The following is a 16210-nucleotide window of genomic DNA, read 5'->3' as shown; positions in this document are numbered from 1 at the left end:
GCTCCTGGCTCTGAAGATACTGGGCCTTATGTAGTGGATGGGATCGCCCCCTTCTGGACTGTAGGCTCCTTCCCTAAACCAATGAGCCTCAATTGGGTTTGTGTGTGTGCGTGTGTGCAAGCGTGAGCGTGGGTGTATGTGTGCGTATGTGTGGCAGGGGAGGGGGACAGAGCACCATTCCCATTCCCAAGAGCAAGAATTCCAACAAAGTCCTCCAATTCCTGCCCAACCCGTGTTACTGGAGCTGATGAGACAGATCCTCAGTACAGACTGGAGGGTGGACCTGTGGTACCATTTAAAACATGACGAAGCACCTGAAACTAGAGAATTAGCTTCTCTGAGGTCCCACGGCGAGTCAGCCGAGGCCCCTGACTCCCGGGCGGGGTCCCTCCTACTCTCATCCCTCGCGCTTCCCCAGGCCTCGCGGCTCACACGGCCTGGTCCTCCCGGTTTCAGCACCACGGAGGAAGATAGCGCCAGCTCTCAGCTCCTATCCTTTCGGCACCGCGGACAGCGTCTCAGCTAGCCCTTTGATGCTAGGGTTCACACAGCGGACAGGCCCTCGGATTTTCTCCCCCGTCTCCGCCGAACAGGGTCAACCCCTCCGACAGCCCACCCCCCACTCCAGAACACAGGTGGATCCTGCGTCCAGCACTGTGGACAGCGCCGTCCAAGCTTGAGAACGAGGTTAGAGTCTGAGATACAGAGCCCCTCGCTGTCTTCCCTCCGTCTTAGCACCTCCCCTTCCAGTATTTTTGGGGGTAGCACACCGGATGGGACCCGTGTTAGTCAGCAACAATCCAGCTCCTTCCAAACTAAGTGCACCTCCCCCACGATGTCCTGCTCTTACAAGCACTGTGTTCCAGCACTATCCACAGTCCCGCGCTCCCTTCAGCACCGAGGACAGGTCCCAGGAGTCGACCCCTCACCTTCGGGACCAACACGCCCTGAAGGAAGGGGCCGTGTTTGCCTGATTCTCTCACTTCTCACTTTCTTCCCACACAGAGGTGGTGTTTAGGTTATCCTGGGCTGCTCAGGTGTCTTGGACTTTACACACGCGTTTTGTCATTCATTAAATCCCCTGAACCTCGCTCCCAGTGAAATGGACTACTGCTTCCATCATAAAGATGTGGAAACAGAATCCTCCAGATCACATAGCAGCCACCATGCTAGTCGAACTAAAACCCAGGACTCCTTCAACCCCAGCCTGAGGGCTCACCAGGAGACTGTGGTGACAGAACTGGGACTTAAACACGGGCTTTCTCCTCTTATACCACAGATTGGAGGGAGCAGACACATGCAAGAGGACAGAAAGGGAGAGGAGATCAGAAGACAGAGGAGTAAACAAGAGATTGCTCCGGGGCTGCAGAGGAAGTGGTCTGGGGGGACGGCAGCACATTGCTGCTGTGCCCCTAGTCCACCAGCTGACCTTCAGAAGTCTTTTCTCCTTGAAGCCTGAAACAAGGTCAAGGTTCCTTCAAGGACAGACATCCAGGGATTGTATCCCTTTGAAAATGTTCATGATGTCATAGTTCTGCTAAAAACCCTCTGATGGCCTGTTTATGTGAGAAATCCTGACTTCTCTAGTTTGCAATCAGGGTCCTGGTCTCACCTCCTGCACATATCCTGTGCTCTCTTGGGCATGCCTTGGCCTCATTACATCCTTACCCTTTCCAGACGTTCCCCTGTGCTTATATGCCTTCCCCTCTATCTAGCTAAGTTCCCAGTTGGCCAAGGTTCAGCCTGAGTCCCCATGGAAAGAAATGCCTGCTGCCTTCTCCCAGTCCCCCAACCTCTTTTGGCTCATCACTGTATGCCCAGCACAGCCCTAAGAACTTCCATTATTCCACTTAATCCTCAGAACCACCAGGCCATATAGGGTAGGATGATGTGGTTAGAAGTGTGGGCTCTAGAGCTATATTCTCTGTTTTGAATCCTGTCATTTGGTAGCTGTGTAACCTTAGACAAGTTGCTTAGCCTCTCTGTTCCTCAATTTTCTCATCGATAAAATAAGGGTAATAGTAACTCCTTCACAGCAGGATGGTGGGGATCAAAGGAGTTGCTACATGGAAAGCACTTAGAACAATGCCAGGCACATAGCAAATACATGATACATGTTGAATAGTGTTCTTGTTATCTACAGATGAGGACATTGGTTCAGAAAAGTTAGGTATTTTACCCAAAGTGACATAGCGAGGCCATGATGTGTTTGATTCCAGAACCAATAAAAAATTCCATATGTTTGATTCCAACCTACCCAAGAGGGATAGGTTAAACTAGATGTGCCTAGGCATTATGCTCCCAGGCCTGGGCACATCTAGTTCAACTTACCCTCTTGGCATCTTAAGAAACTAAGACTCAGAGAAAGTAATTCACTTTCTCAGAGTCACACAGCCACTCATGACAGAACTGGATCAAGGTCCTCCGTCTCCCAGCTCAGGGATCTTCCTCTATACCGTAATGCCCCACTTGTATTTCCTGCGGCACCTAAACTGCACTTTACAGTTTACAAATCACATTCACACCCATGATCTCTTATAATTCATACAACAACCCTGAGGCTGCTATTATTCCCTTCCTTCTTTTATGGACGGGGAACGGAAACTCAGAAAGATGATGTAACCTGCACAAGGTTGCACAGTGAGGTGGGGCAGAGGCCGGGTGTGAAAGGACACATGCCCAGCTCATCCTCCTCCCCTGTGTAATTAATTGCACCTCTTGTCTGCTTCCCAGTGCAAGTGCAATCTCTGGGCACTGTGGAAGCTGAGAGCCTAGTGGAGGCAAAAGGGAAGCAAAGACTAGCCCAGGAAACAGTCTCTAGGAATTCACAAGGTGGGTGGCGCCTGTCAGTCATTTCATTCTGGGAATGCTGCAGGAGATGGAAAGCCTCCCATCCCTGGAGGCTACTAAACAAGCATCTACTGGTCGTGTGGATGCCATGAGGCAAATATCACTGCTATTCCCATTTCACAAATGAGGCTCAGAAGTGAGCATCACATCAAGTATTTCAATTGGGAAAGATGATATTTTTAAACTTCCCTCTAAGCATGGGATCTTGCACTGCCCCTTAGTGCTGCGCCAAGCTCCCTGGAGAGTCTCCATACCCTTCCCTTGACTCAGAGAGGCCACCCTCCCTTCCCTCCTTGAGAGGTGTCACTTGAGCACTGTGGCTCTGTCAGTGGTAACAGCCGTAAGATTTGTCCTTTTAATCCAGAATCAATAACAAATTTCATTTAAAAATAAATTAAACCAGGCATTGGAAATCATTCACCATGTGGGCTGGGGCCCTATATAGCACCGTCTAAATGGCTTCCTTTTGCTCATCTATCAATGCCAAGAGAGGGGAAATACCTAGGCTGCCTGATTCATGGAGAAACTACTTAAATGTATCAGCCCCTAACAATGAGCAATGTAAGCCCAGAGTTGCACCTTTTAACACACCAATAACATGTGGAGCAAGGCTTCATGAGAGCTTATCAGAGCCCCCATGGTCACTGGCTTTGAGAGAGCCCATTTATAAGGGGGAACAATGGCTTTAGTATGTAGCCGCCTAATTTCCAGAGTGCATTACTGAGCTCCGAGGAGCAATGGAATTCTATTAAAGTCTTATCTGCCACGGGAGGGTATGAAACCGGCAGGGAAATTCACGCTTGGCATAGACATGCCCAGAAAGCAGCAGGGCTGACCCTAGGAGGTGGGTGAACAAGCTCAGAGGGAGAGGGGGGAGCAGGAGGGGCCCCGCATTGTGAAAATATGTGTGTTAATAAGAGCTCCGGTTTCCAGCGATTACGTTAACATCAGCGAATAAAACTTGGCAATAAAACATCGGAGCTGCGTCTCAGACAGCATTTCCTTTTACAACCCGGTGTATTTCACTCATTATAACAGGAGGCAGGGAGCTCGAGGTGTCCCCATTTCTCCCCCTTTAATTAAATTTCCTAAATTACTGCCCAAGATTTGGATAAAGCGAAAGACTTACGGCTCCACTAATCGCCATCGAGGCTCCCGCCCCACCACTGTGGTGGCCCTGACTGTACCGGTTTCCAACATTATTAAAGTGAAATACTGTGGGCATTGCCTGCCTGGGCTCTGGTTTTTAAAAAGAGATGCAGCGTCAGGAAAAAATTGGCCCATGGTCAGGAAACAGGTCTGGGTTTCAGGATGGGTTTTGCCACCACCTCCTTGTGTGACCTTGGGCAAGTTAGTTCTCTTATCTGGGACCCACAACTTCTCCTTTTCCCCTGATGTCATATTGAGGCTCTTAGAATTGATTTGTAGCTGGGGCAGTCCTTGAATGCACACTGGGATCACTGGGGAGCTTTAAAAATATATAAATGTCCAGGGCACACCCCAGAGATTCTGACATAACTGGTCTCAGGTGAGATCTGAGTATTGGGCTTTAAAAAAATTCCCCAGGTGATCTCAGTGCATAGCCAGGATTGAACACCATTGGTCTAGACAGACAGTTATGAGATATTAGTGAACTTGAGAATCTCTGGGGAGACTGGCTATGCCCAGGCCCCACCCCTGGGGGTTCTCTTTCAGTCTGGCTTTTTGCGGTGGGTATCTGGGGATCTGCCTGCTCACTAAGCACCCCAGGTGTGTCTCATGCAGGAATCCAGTAGGCTACAGTAAGGATTCCAACAGAGGTGGGAGGACAGGGGTTCCCTGAATTGAGCCCAGCAAGCCTCCTGGAATGAGGAAGCCCCTCTGCTCCAGCTCCCCTCTGGAGGTGGGCACAGGGGGCCGATATGTGACCTCCCACCCTGGTCTGAGTTAATTCTCTCCTCTGCTGACTGATTTCTTTATCTGTTCCCCTCTCCACTGGGCAGGAGCCTTTACTGGCCTCCACAGTCACATCACCCTCCCATCGTAGGAGCCCCAGGTCTGGCCCCTCTGCCCATTTGGTTCATGATTGACGCAGACCCACGTTCTCCACCTGGATGGGCTCTGAGCCTTTTTCTGCACTCTGCCTCCTGCAGGGCCCCTGGACCTCCTAGGAAGGCCTTATCCAGGCTGAGAGCCATGCTTGGGCCAAGGTCTAGGAACCAGGGACAGCAGGGGATCTGGGGGCAGGAATTCATCCATTCTGGCTCCTGCCTTTGCCAGGCTAGTATCACCATGAAGTCCTAGAGAGTGTCCCTGACATTTTCCTTCTGGATTCCAGTCTGAGTAGACCACACAGAGGGAAGACATAATCTAAAACCTAAAATTTAAATTTAAGGCCTCTTATTTATTTGTTTATTTATTTATTTTAAGACAGGGTCTCACTCTACTGCCTGGGCTGGAATAAAGTGGCAGGCACTATCATAGTTCACTGCAACTTCAAACTCCTGGGTTCAAGCAATCCTCCTGCCACAGCCCCAGAAGAACTGGGACTACAGGCGTGCACCACCATACCCGGATAATTTTTAAAATATTTTGTAGAGATAAGAGTCTTACCATGTTGCCCAGGCTGGTCTTCCAACTCCTAGCCTCAAGAGATCCTCCCACCTTGGTGTCCCAGAGCACCGGAATTACAAATGTGAACCACCAGGCCCAGCCAGCATCTCTAATTTTTAACAGAGAAGATCATTAAAGATCAACCATCAGCTGGGCGCAGTGGCTTACACCTGTAATCCCAGCACTTTGGGAGGCCGAGTTGGGTAGATCACCTGAGGTTGGAAATTCGAGACCAGCCTGGCCAACATGAAGAAACTCCATCTCTACTAAAAATACCCAAATTGCTGGGCATGGTGGCGCATGCCTGTAATCCCAGTTACTTAGGAGGCTGAGGCAGGAGAATTGCTTGAACCCAGGAGGCAGAGGTTGCAATGAGCCGAGATCGCACCATTGCACTCCAGCCTGGGCGACAAGAGCAAAGATCCGTCTTAAAAAATAAAAATTAAAAAATTAAAAATAAAGATAAAGATCAACCATCATGTACCCTTTGTGTAGATGGAGGAATTGAGGTCTAGAAAGGCGTGGAGAGAAGCCTAGGATCTCAGTGAGGGAATGGCAGAACCAGGCCAAGGACCCAGGTCTCCCACTCTAGGCTGGGGTCTTTCTTCCCCATGCCACTTGCCTGAGGAGGTCAGACAGGATCCGTCATCACCTCTGCAGCCAAGCAGCTCCTCAAAAGACATCCAACTCTGTGGCTTCTCGAAGAGAGCACTTCTCAGAGGCCCAAAGAACCTTTTGTCCTAGTCTGCTCAGGCTACTGTAGCAAAACACTGCAGACTGGGTGGTGAAGCAGAAATGAGCAGAAATCTATTTCTCACAGTTCTGGAGGCTGGAAAGTCCAAAATGAAGGTGCCAGCAAGGTAGGTTTTACTCTGAGGCCTCTTCTCCTGACTTGGGGGTGGTTGCTGTCTGGATGTGTGCTCACAAGATCTCTTCTTTGTATGTGCAGAGGAAGAGGCGGGGAGAGGAAAGAAGGAAGGGAGAAGGAGAGTTCTCTGGTGTCTCTTCTTATTTATTTATTGAGACAGAGTCCAACTCTGTTGCCCAGGCTGGAGTGCAACAGTTGGATCTTGGCTTACTGCAGCCTCTGCCTCCCAGGTTCAGGCCATTCTCCTGCCTCAGCCTCCAGTGTAGCTGGGATTACAGGCACCTGCCACCACGTCCGGCTAAGTTTTGTATTTTTAGTAGAGACAGGGTTGTTGGCCAGGCTGGTTTTGAACTCCTGACCTCAAGTGATCTGACCGCCTCGGCCTCCCAAATTGTTGGGATTACAGGTGTGAGCCACCGCACCTGGCCTAATATCTGGTGTCTCTTCTTCTAAGAATACTAATCCTATCAGATCAGAGCTCCACCCTTACAACTTCATTTAATCGTATTTAATTCCTTACCCCCAAATACTATACAGCCCTGTTGGGAGTTAGGGCTTTGACATATGAATTTGGGGGACACATTTAGCTCATAGTATTCCTCTAGGCTTTGACCCGCAGATTTGAACCTACACCCACAAATTGCACTATACCAAGGCCAGTAAGTACATGTGGTATGTATCTGTGTTGTCCCAGCAAGAAGTCTAATGACAATCCCCATCAAAGGCAGTTAATTGCATCAGGGAGGGGCTCCTAGGGCCCTTCACCCTGCAAACCGAGTGCTTATTAAACACGGCAGGACAGCAGGGTCTCTGCCAATTACAAGGCTCTGCTTGTAGGAGTGTTTTTAAAATCCTGAACTGACTTTAATGGTGTGGTTAATGCCAGTCTAAATATTCCATGGTTGTGAGTAATTAGCTAGACCAATGCTGTCCAACAGAAGTAAAATGCAAGCCGCCTGTGTAATGTTAAATTTTCTAGTAGCTACATTTTAAAAAAGTAAAAAGAAACAGGTGAATTTCACTTTCATAATCTGTTTTATGTAACCCAGTATATCAAAAATATTATCATTTCAATATGGACTCAATATAAAGCATTATTAATGAGATATTTTACATTCCTTTTTCCATACCAAGCCATCAGAATCTGGTGTGTGCATTTTATACTTAAGGCACATCTCGATTTCGATGAGGAAGGACTGAGTGGATTTTGCTTGTCGCTTTGCCATGGCAGAGCGCGGCACGTGGTAGGCACTCAGCTATGGCTGACCAGGTGAAGCCGGACACTCACATCCTGGCAGGGGTTATTACTTCCTCATTGCAATGAGCTGCCGCCATCATTTGCTGAAGGCCTAGATTGTATCAGGCCATGTGCCGAGTGCACAACCTGTTTTTCCATTCAGTGCTCACAGCACTGACAGATTTGAATCTGTCATTTTACAGATGAGGAGATTGAGGCCCAGAGAGGTGCCCAAGGTCTGACGGCTGGCACGTGGCAGATCCAGGACCCAGTTTGGATCTTTCTGATTCCAAATCATAAACCACACTTCCTGCATTGGCCACAGGCTGGTCCCTGGGCTGGACTCTTGTTCACGTTTCTTCCTGAAACCTTAGAGTGACGCTATGAGCGTGCACTGCTAACACCACCCTTTGCACATGAGGAGCCCGAGACTCAGTGGGTGCAGAGGTGACACTGCTGGTTGTCCCAGCCTCCAGTCTGCAGAGCTTGAGCTTTAAACCACAAGAAGGAGGCCCATTCGATTCCAAGGACATTGTTTGGGGCTGAGTGGAGGGGAAAGGGTTAGGCAGGCCACCTCTCTCCTTCTTTCTTTCTTTCCTTCATTCTTTCTTTTCTTTCCTTTCCTTCTTCCTCTTTCTTTCTTTCTTTTTCTTTTTCTCTTTCTGGGGCTGGCTCTGTCACCCAGGCTGGAGTGTAGTGGCATGATCATAGCTCACTGCAGCCTCAACCTCCTGGGCCCAAGCTATCCTCCCACCTCAGCCTTCCTAGGTGCTGAGATAACACATGTGAGCCAACACACCTGGCCTGGCCAACTTCTGATACTGGGATTCAGTTCCCTCCATCAAGTGGGCCGGGAACCAGGCACACTGAGCCCTACCCCGTCCCTGCTTCCTCTACGTTTCAAGTCACCTCTGGCGGCATCCTCTCCATGCGGCTGCTTCTCCATCTCCAGAATGGGAGGGCACAGCTTCGTCCTCTCCAGGACCATTTCCAGCTCATGCTCTAAGGTGCAAGGAGAAGAGGGGTAGCGACTTGACCAAAGTGCCCTAGGTTTCCAACATGAGTCTTCAGAGACCCAGGCCAATATTCTCCCCGCTGAAACAAAGGCCCTTTAAACTCAGGGCTGGGGCATGACACCAAAGGAATGACATTCTAATGGTGAAAGTTCAGGCAGGGGTCGGGGTCGGGACGAGGCTTGACCCACTTGACCCAGACTGGTGGACCTGGGTGTGGGTCGAGCTGTCTTCTGAGGCTTCAGTGGGCATCCCGGGTCCCCCGTATTCATGATCTACTGGCAGAATCAAGATGGAAGCACCGGGTAATCATATTTAAATGGCTGGAACCTGCTCCGGTCTTGCCTGGAACTCGCCAAGGCCTGTAAATCATGCCACAGTGGCTCACGGAGGGGATCAATTCCCCTCTAATCCGGGAGCATCTCTGGCTGTGAGCCCAAATGCAGCGCAGCACGGGAGCCTTCCGAACCTCTTCACCTGCCAGGGTACAACAGCCTTCCAGGTGCAGAAGTGGGCGAGCAGGTGGCAACAGGCCCAGGCATCTGGAGCTGCAGGCCTCCCACCCCCTCTGCCCTCCCGCCACAAGAAACCAGGTAGAAACCCCCAAGGCAGCTTTGGTGGGAAGAGAGTCCCTGGGACTGTGTGCACATTCTCATTTTTCTGGCCATCCATTCACCCATCCAGCCAGCCAGTATTGACAATCTGTCCGATATCTGCTCTTTGCTAGTGTGGGGTAGTGGTGACAGCTCACCCACTGGGTTCAAATCCCAATCCCGTGTGGCCTTGTGCAGCTCACATCTCTCGACGCCTCAGTTTCCCCATCTGAGAGATGTGCACCTCCTCTCCCCCAACCCCAGGGCTGTTGCAAAGAGCAGATGAGATAGAACTTTGGCACCTATTTAGCAAACAGGCCCTGTGCCCATGACTTTCTATCATCTCATTTAAACGGCCCTGAATTGCGGACTGTGATTATCCCCATTTTATCGATGGACAAACTAAGACTGCAGGTGATAAAGAAACTTGGCCAGAGTTGTATGTTTGCTTATTCTCGCTTCCTTCCACCCACCCACATTCACTGCACTGTTCCTCCCATGCTCTGGTGCACGCTTTTCCCCCAAGCCCCACTCCTCACACACCTTGCAGGGTGCAGCTCTGACTGGGCATATACACAGCCACACACATGTGCACTGAGCTGTGGATGGCCTCATTCGAAGCCAGGGAGAGAGGGGCATGAGTCCAGCTTCACTGCATCCCAGCTGTGTGATCCAGAGACAGTGACTTGTCCTTTCTAAACCTCAGTTTCCTCATCTCTAAAGTGAAGATTATGATACTTATTTTACTGTTTCATGAACATTATTCTTTTCTTTTCTTTCTTCCTTTTCTTTCCTCTTTATTTCTTTCCTCCCTTCCTTCTTTATTTCTTTCTTTTTCGCTTTCTTTCTTCTTTTTGAGAAACAGTCTTGCTCTGTCGCCCAGGCTGGAGTGCAGTCGTGCGATCTCAGCTCACTGCAACCTCTGCCTCCTGAGTTCAAGCAATTCTCCTGCCTCGGCCTCCTGAGTACCTGGGATTACAGGCAGAGCCACCACACCTGGCTAATTTTTGTATTTTTAGTAGAGACAGTTTCCACCATGTTGGCCAGGCTGATCTTGAACAGCTGGCCTCAAGTGATCCACCTGCCTCGGCCTCCTAAAGTACTGGAATTACAGGCGTGAGCCGAAGCACCTGGCCAGTTTCATGAAAATTAAATGAGATACACACGAGAAGCACGCATCCTGATGCACCATCTCATTGTACAGGAGGGGTAACTGAGGCCCAGGGAAAGGCAGGGATTTCTTAGGTCACATGTCCCCTAAATGGGCAGAGACAGGCCTGGATCCTGGGGCTCCACTCCACCCCACCATAGTCCTCCATTCTATGTCACTGGCAGCTGAAGGAACTGGAAGCCCCAGCACTGGCCAGGGGAAGATGCTGGAAGGCCTGTGTCCCCATGGAGGCCACCTCTGGCCAAAGGTCCAGTGTGCATCCTTTGAGCCCCAGCTCGGCCCTGGCCTCAGCGTGTCCTGTGTCCACCATTCAGTCACCACACCTGTGCTCTCCTCATCCCTGGTATGTCCAGAGCAGGAGCCAGCTGGGCAGTTCCTAAGGTCACCATTTCTTTCTTCTCCTGTCCCCCTCCACTGGGTGAGACGTGTGAGGCCCTGCAGGCCCTGGAGCAGAGGCTCTCTTCCACTCCTCACGCCCACCCCAGTGAAGCTGGAAAGGCCCATTGGGTCCTCAAGAGGCAGCTGAAGGATGGCCCCAGTGTGTGCAGGGTTGGCTGCCGACTGCCTCATCCAGGCTGTGTGACTTTGGGCTCCTGGCCTCTCTGAACCTCTATTGCTTCATCTGTAGAATGGGAATAATAACAGTGCTTATTGCAGAGGGTTGTTGGACAAGTTAAACATCCATCACTTAGTACAGCACCCAGCTTGGTAAACCGGAGCAGTGGCCACCACCAGCCAGGACTGATCAGAACCCAGCTTCCTGTGCCGCAGGCCTGACTCAGTGGACGTTCTCGAGTTGGGCTCCAGCTCAGGGGTGGAGGCATCTGAGGAGTGAGGGAAGCCGTGATGCTGGACCTCGGGGTCCTCGGGAGGACTCCAGCTGTACCGACAGTGGGGACGAGGCCCTGGCCAGGACACGTGGACCCTGGTGGCACTGGCAGGAGCACACAGCCTGGAACAGGGGAAGGGTCTCTTTTGCTCTGCTCCATTCTGTCTGCCCATTTAAGAGGGACAGACACTGCCTTGCTGACCTGGGAAGATGGCACCAGGCTGGGAGGGGCCCGCAGACCAGGCCTGTTCACCGGGGTCAGTGCATTAGCAGCTGGGGCTGCAGAGAAGCACAAGGCCGTGTCCCACTCTTATCAGCCCTGACCCATGCACCACCGTGTCTACTGCACATCCTCTCCTGACATACCCCAAACCAAAGTCCCGATGTCTCCCATCTCACAAGGGGCCCCCATCCATCACTCACTCACATCCCCAGATCTAATGCCTCCAAGCCCTGCCCGTTGAACCAGGAACTGCTTTCTCATCGTGCACTTCTCGGTGTGCAGTCCCAGCTCTCAGCAACTGCAGGAAACTCCTGCCTGCCCTCTGCGCAGGCACTCACACTCCGTGGTCCGTTCTGCCCCAAAGCCAGAGGGTCTTCTGCAGATGCAAACCCGACCGCCCTCCCTTGCTGCAAATTCTCAATAACTCTCTCATGTCATAGAATAAAATCCAAACAACTCTTCCATGATGATCTGGGCTTCCTTCTGTGACCTCACCTCCCACCTGCTCCCCCTCATGCTCTCTTCCAGCCACTTGGGCTTCTGGCAGTTTCTAGAATGTTCCATCCTCCCTCCCACCACGGTTTCCTCTGCCAGGAACACCCTCGCATCTCCTCCAGAGTTGGCTTCAGTGCCGCCGCCTGGAGGGACTGTCTCTCCCTCTCATGAGTCTCCTAACCCTTGGCCTCCTCCTTGGCAGGCCTGGCCATCCTGCCCGCCCGCCCCCAACTGATCTGTGAGCACTGAAAGGGGTCCTTCTGCTCTTCTCCTTCTGTCCTCTCAAGGCCTAGTGCACAGTCGGGTCTCAGTAAATCTTGCGGAATGCATGGTGGGAAGTAATGGAGAGCAGCACCTTCAGCCCTGGGGGGAGACGTGATGCACAGTGAGGCTGATGCCCACACCCCAGCCACAGGGAAGGCCCACCCATCAGTGACACTGGCACACTGTGTCCCTCTGGCGTTTTGTATCCCTCTCAGCCTAAGTTTCCCCAGGAGAATGAGAGACTTGGGTAGGATGACCCCCGAGGCTCCTCCTCACCCCGCAGGTCTCTGTTCTGAGATGTCAGGGAGGCAGGGGAGTGGCAAAGCAGGGGCCCTGGAGGTGGCTCTGCAGGGAGGTAGACTAGGTCCAAGGACAAGGACAAAGCTCCCATAATGAGCTGTCCTGCCTCTCTGGGCAGAAGTGAGCTCACCATCGCTGGAGGTGTGTAAGCAGGGGTGCTGGAGAGAGGGCGCCTGAGCTTGGACCAGCTGACCTGGCACACAGCCTGGAACTCAGAAAGGCAGAGGCTTTGCTCTGGAGGCCAGTTCTCACTCTGTCCCTGTTAGCTGTGTGACCTTGGTAAGCTGGTTCAGCTCTCTGAATCCTGATTGCCTAATCTAGAAAATGGTGATACAGCATCAGACTTGCAGGGTTTTGAGAAAATACACAGGGCCTGGAGCAGCATCAATGTTTAATAAGCACCAGTGCCTTCCCCAGCCCAGCCCGCAGCTCTGAGATGAAGGTTCTGGCAGTACCAGGGACAGGTGGATGCTTCATCCCCAGAGTCCAGCAGTGGCCTGGTTGCCAGTTATGGGGTTTCATGAGTGCTCCACTTGGGGCTTCCTGCCTGGGGGACCCGGCCTTGACCATGGAGCCCGGAAGAAAGGGCAGCCTTGTGTTGGCCCCTCGAGGTGCTGGGCACCCCTGCAGATCCACCGGCCTGTGAATTCTATCCCCCTTTCCGTCATCCCCCACCTCCATGCGGGGAGCCCCATCCTTTCCACGCCTCCCAATCACAGCAAACTGCCTCATCAATCATGTTCTCTCTAATTAACTTCTAATTTACCTCTTTAGTCAAATCTGTTTACAATCAGAGACAAGAAAACACGCAGCAGCCCAAGGTACGGACGAGGGGACCAGCTCCGGGGACTGTGGAGGATCAATCAGCCCTTGACCGAGGTGGGAGTCACGGGCTCCCCTCCCTTCCCAGTGAGGGTGGGGGGCACTGTAGGGCAGGGGAGGGGGTCCACGTGGCTCAGTGCCCTGGGCCCCGGCAGCCCGGCAGCCAGCATCTCCACCCTGCCTCCCAGCCCAGAGGCCTCCCCTGCCCGGCCCCCCAGCGCCAAGTCGCTGGCCCCTCCCTCCCGAGCTCCTTCGTGGTTTTTCTCTCCTGACCCTCCCACCTCTCTAGGGAAAGCTCCTCAGGAACATGCACCCTGTCTCTCCCTGGCTGTGTGGCCTCAGAAAATGGCTGAACAACTCTAAGCTTTTGTTTCCTGGTTGGCAAAGTGAAGAGCAAAATCACATCACCTGCCCCGCAGGAGCCAGTGAATACAGAACGTGCGTCCACCTGCAGCCCGGCCAGTGCCATGCCAGGTGTGGGCGCCGACCCGGCATGGGCGGAGCGCTGGTCTCTGTTTACTTTTATATTTTGGATGTTTTAATTTTTTGATATTTCCAACGAATCTCAAACCTATAGAAAAGTTGCAGGTACAGCTCATGATACATTCTCATCCCTGGATATTTTACTGTGTATTTTCTACAAAGACATATTCTTACATAACCAGAAGACAACCCCCAGAACTGGGAAATTTGTGTTGAAATAGCACTGGTGTCTAACCCAGCAAACGCCTGAGTCATTTTCAATCCCACCGCACCACTTGCTGGACATGTGACCTTCGCCAAGCTGCAGCATCCCTCCTAGGCCTGGGCTTCGCATCTGTGGAGGGTGGTCGAGGTAATGCTCCATCGGCAGGGAACTGAGATAACTGTGAGCCAACGCCCGGGAAGCAGCATGGGGTGGGGGGAACTGTTACTTTCTCCCTCTTAGGTGCAGAAACAGAGGCTCAGGGCCAAGTGTGGCGGCTCATGCCTGTAATCCCAGCCCTTAGGGAGGCCGAGGTGGGCAGATCACCTGAGGTCAGGAGTTCGAGACCAGCCTGGCCAACATGGTGAAACCCTGTTTCTACTAAAAGTGCAAAAATTAGCTGGGCATGGGGGCGCGTGCCTGTAGTCCCAGCTACTCGGGAGGCTGAGAGGCAGGTGAATTGCTTGAACCCAGGAGGCAGAGGTTGCAGTGAGCTGAGATCATGCCATTGCACTTCAGCCTGGGTGACAGAGTGAGACTCCATCTCAAAAAAACAAAAATGAAAAACTGGGGGCTCAGGGAAAGTGGCCCCTTGTGGCAGGTCACACACAGGAAGGCTGGAGTCAGAGCCCATGGCCTGAAAAAGGCGGAACCTGGGGGCATAGCAGGCGCGTTCTCCATTCAGAGACGGGGAATCCAGGCTTGGAAAGCCCAGGGACTTTCTTCCCAGCCTCGGCCTACGAGGAGGGAGTCAGCAGGTGGTAGGAAGGGAAAAAGCTCCGAGGAAGGAGGATAAAGATTATTCATGATGCACCAATAACACCAGGAGGAGGGAATGGGCACAGCCACCTCAGAGGAAGCCACTCGTGGAGGCGCTGGAGGGAGGACACCCCCAATGCTGGGGACCCTCAGAGGGGCCTGTGACCCACCAAGGGGAAGGGTCCCTGCAGAGGGGAGCAGGGGGCTGCCAGCTTGGCCGTGAACCTGGCCTGTCTTCCTAAGCAGACCCCTTCTGCCCGCATTTCTGTCTACCTACTTGCTGGCTGATACATCTGTTCACCGGCTCATTCGGTTTGCACACACTCTTCCCGTTTCTGGGACATTCCTCCAGCTCCTCCCACGGCTGTTCCCACTCACCATTCAGGTCTCAGTTCACACCTCACCTCCTCAGAGAGGCCATCCAGGACCATCTGGCCTTGCATAGACCTTCCTACACTCACACTCCAATTTGCTCTATCTCATTAGCTTGTGCATTTTCTTCCTGTCATTTAACTAATTTATTTATTTATTTTTGAGGTGGAGATTTGCTCCTTATTGCCCAGGCTGGAGTGCAATGGTGCCATCTCTGCTGACTGCAACCTCCACCTCCTGGGTTCAAGCAATTCTCCTGCCTCAGACTCCCAAATAGCTGGGATTACAGGCACGCGCCACCACGCCCGACTAATTTTATATTTTTAGTAGAAACGTTGGGCAGGCTGGTCTCGAACTCCTGACCTCAGGTGATCTGCCTGCCTCAACCTCCCAAAGTGCTGGGATTACAGGCATGAGCCACCATATCCAGCCTTTTTTTTTTTTTTTTGAGGCGGAGTCTTGCACTGTCACCCAGGCTGGAGTGCAGTGGTGCAATCTTGGCTCATTGCAACCTCTGACTCCTGGGTTCAAGCGATTCTCCTCCCTCAGCCTCCCGAGTAACTGGGATTACAGGCATGCGCCACCACACTGGACTAATTTTTGTATTTTTAGTAGGGACAGGGCTTCACCATGTTGGCTAGGCTGATCTCGAACTCCTGACCCTCGTAATCCACCTACCTCGGCTTCCCAAAGTGTTGGGATTGCAGGTGAGAGCCACCACACCTGCCTTCCTATTATTTATTTATTAATTATTTTTTGCAAGAGACAGGGTCTCACTCTCTTGCCTAGGCCAGAGTGCAGTGGTGCCATCATGGTCACCGCAGCCTCAAACTCCTTGCCTCAAGTGATCCTCTTGCCTCAGCCTCCTGAGTAGCTGGGACCACAGGCATGCACCATTATGCCAGGCTAATTTTTAAATTTTTGTAGAGATGAGGTCTCACTTTGTTGCCCAGGCTGGTCTTGAACTGCTGGGCTCAAGCAGTCTGCCCGCCTTGGCTTCCCAGTGCTGGGATTACAGGCATGAGCCGCTGCATCCAGCCCTACCATTTATTCCTATCAGAAAACATATCATTGAATTCCCTCCCTTTGGTTGGCTGGTTAGGTTTTTTATTGTCCATCTCCTCTTCATGAGTTCTT

Source organism: Aotus nancymaae, unplaced genomic scaffold, assembly GCF_030222135.1.
Source record: "Aotus nancymaae isolate 86718 unplaced genomic scaffold, 86718_ANA_hifiasm-v0.15.2.pri h1tg000029l, whole genome shotgun sequence".
Taxonomy (NCBI): domain Eukaryota; kingdom Metazoa; phylum Chordata; class Mammalia; order Primates; family Aotidae; genus Aotus; species Aotus nancymaae.
Note: the sequence above shows the minus strand (reverse complement) of the source record.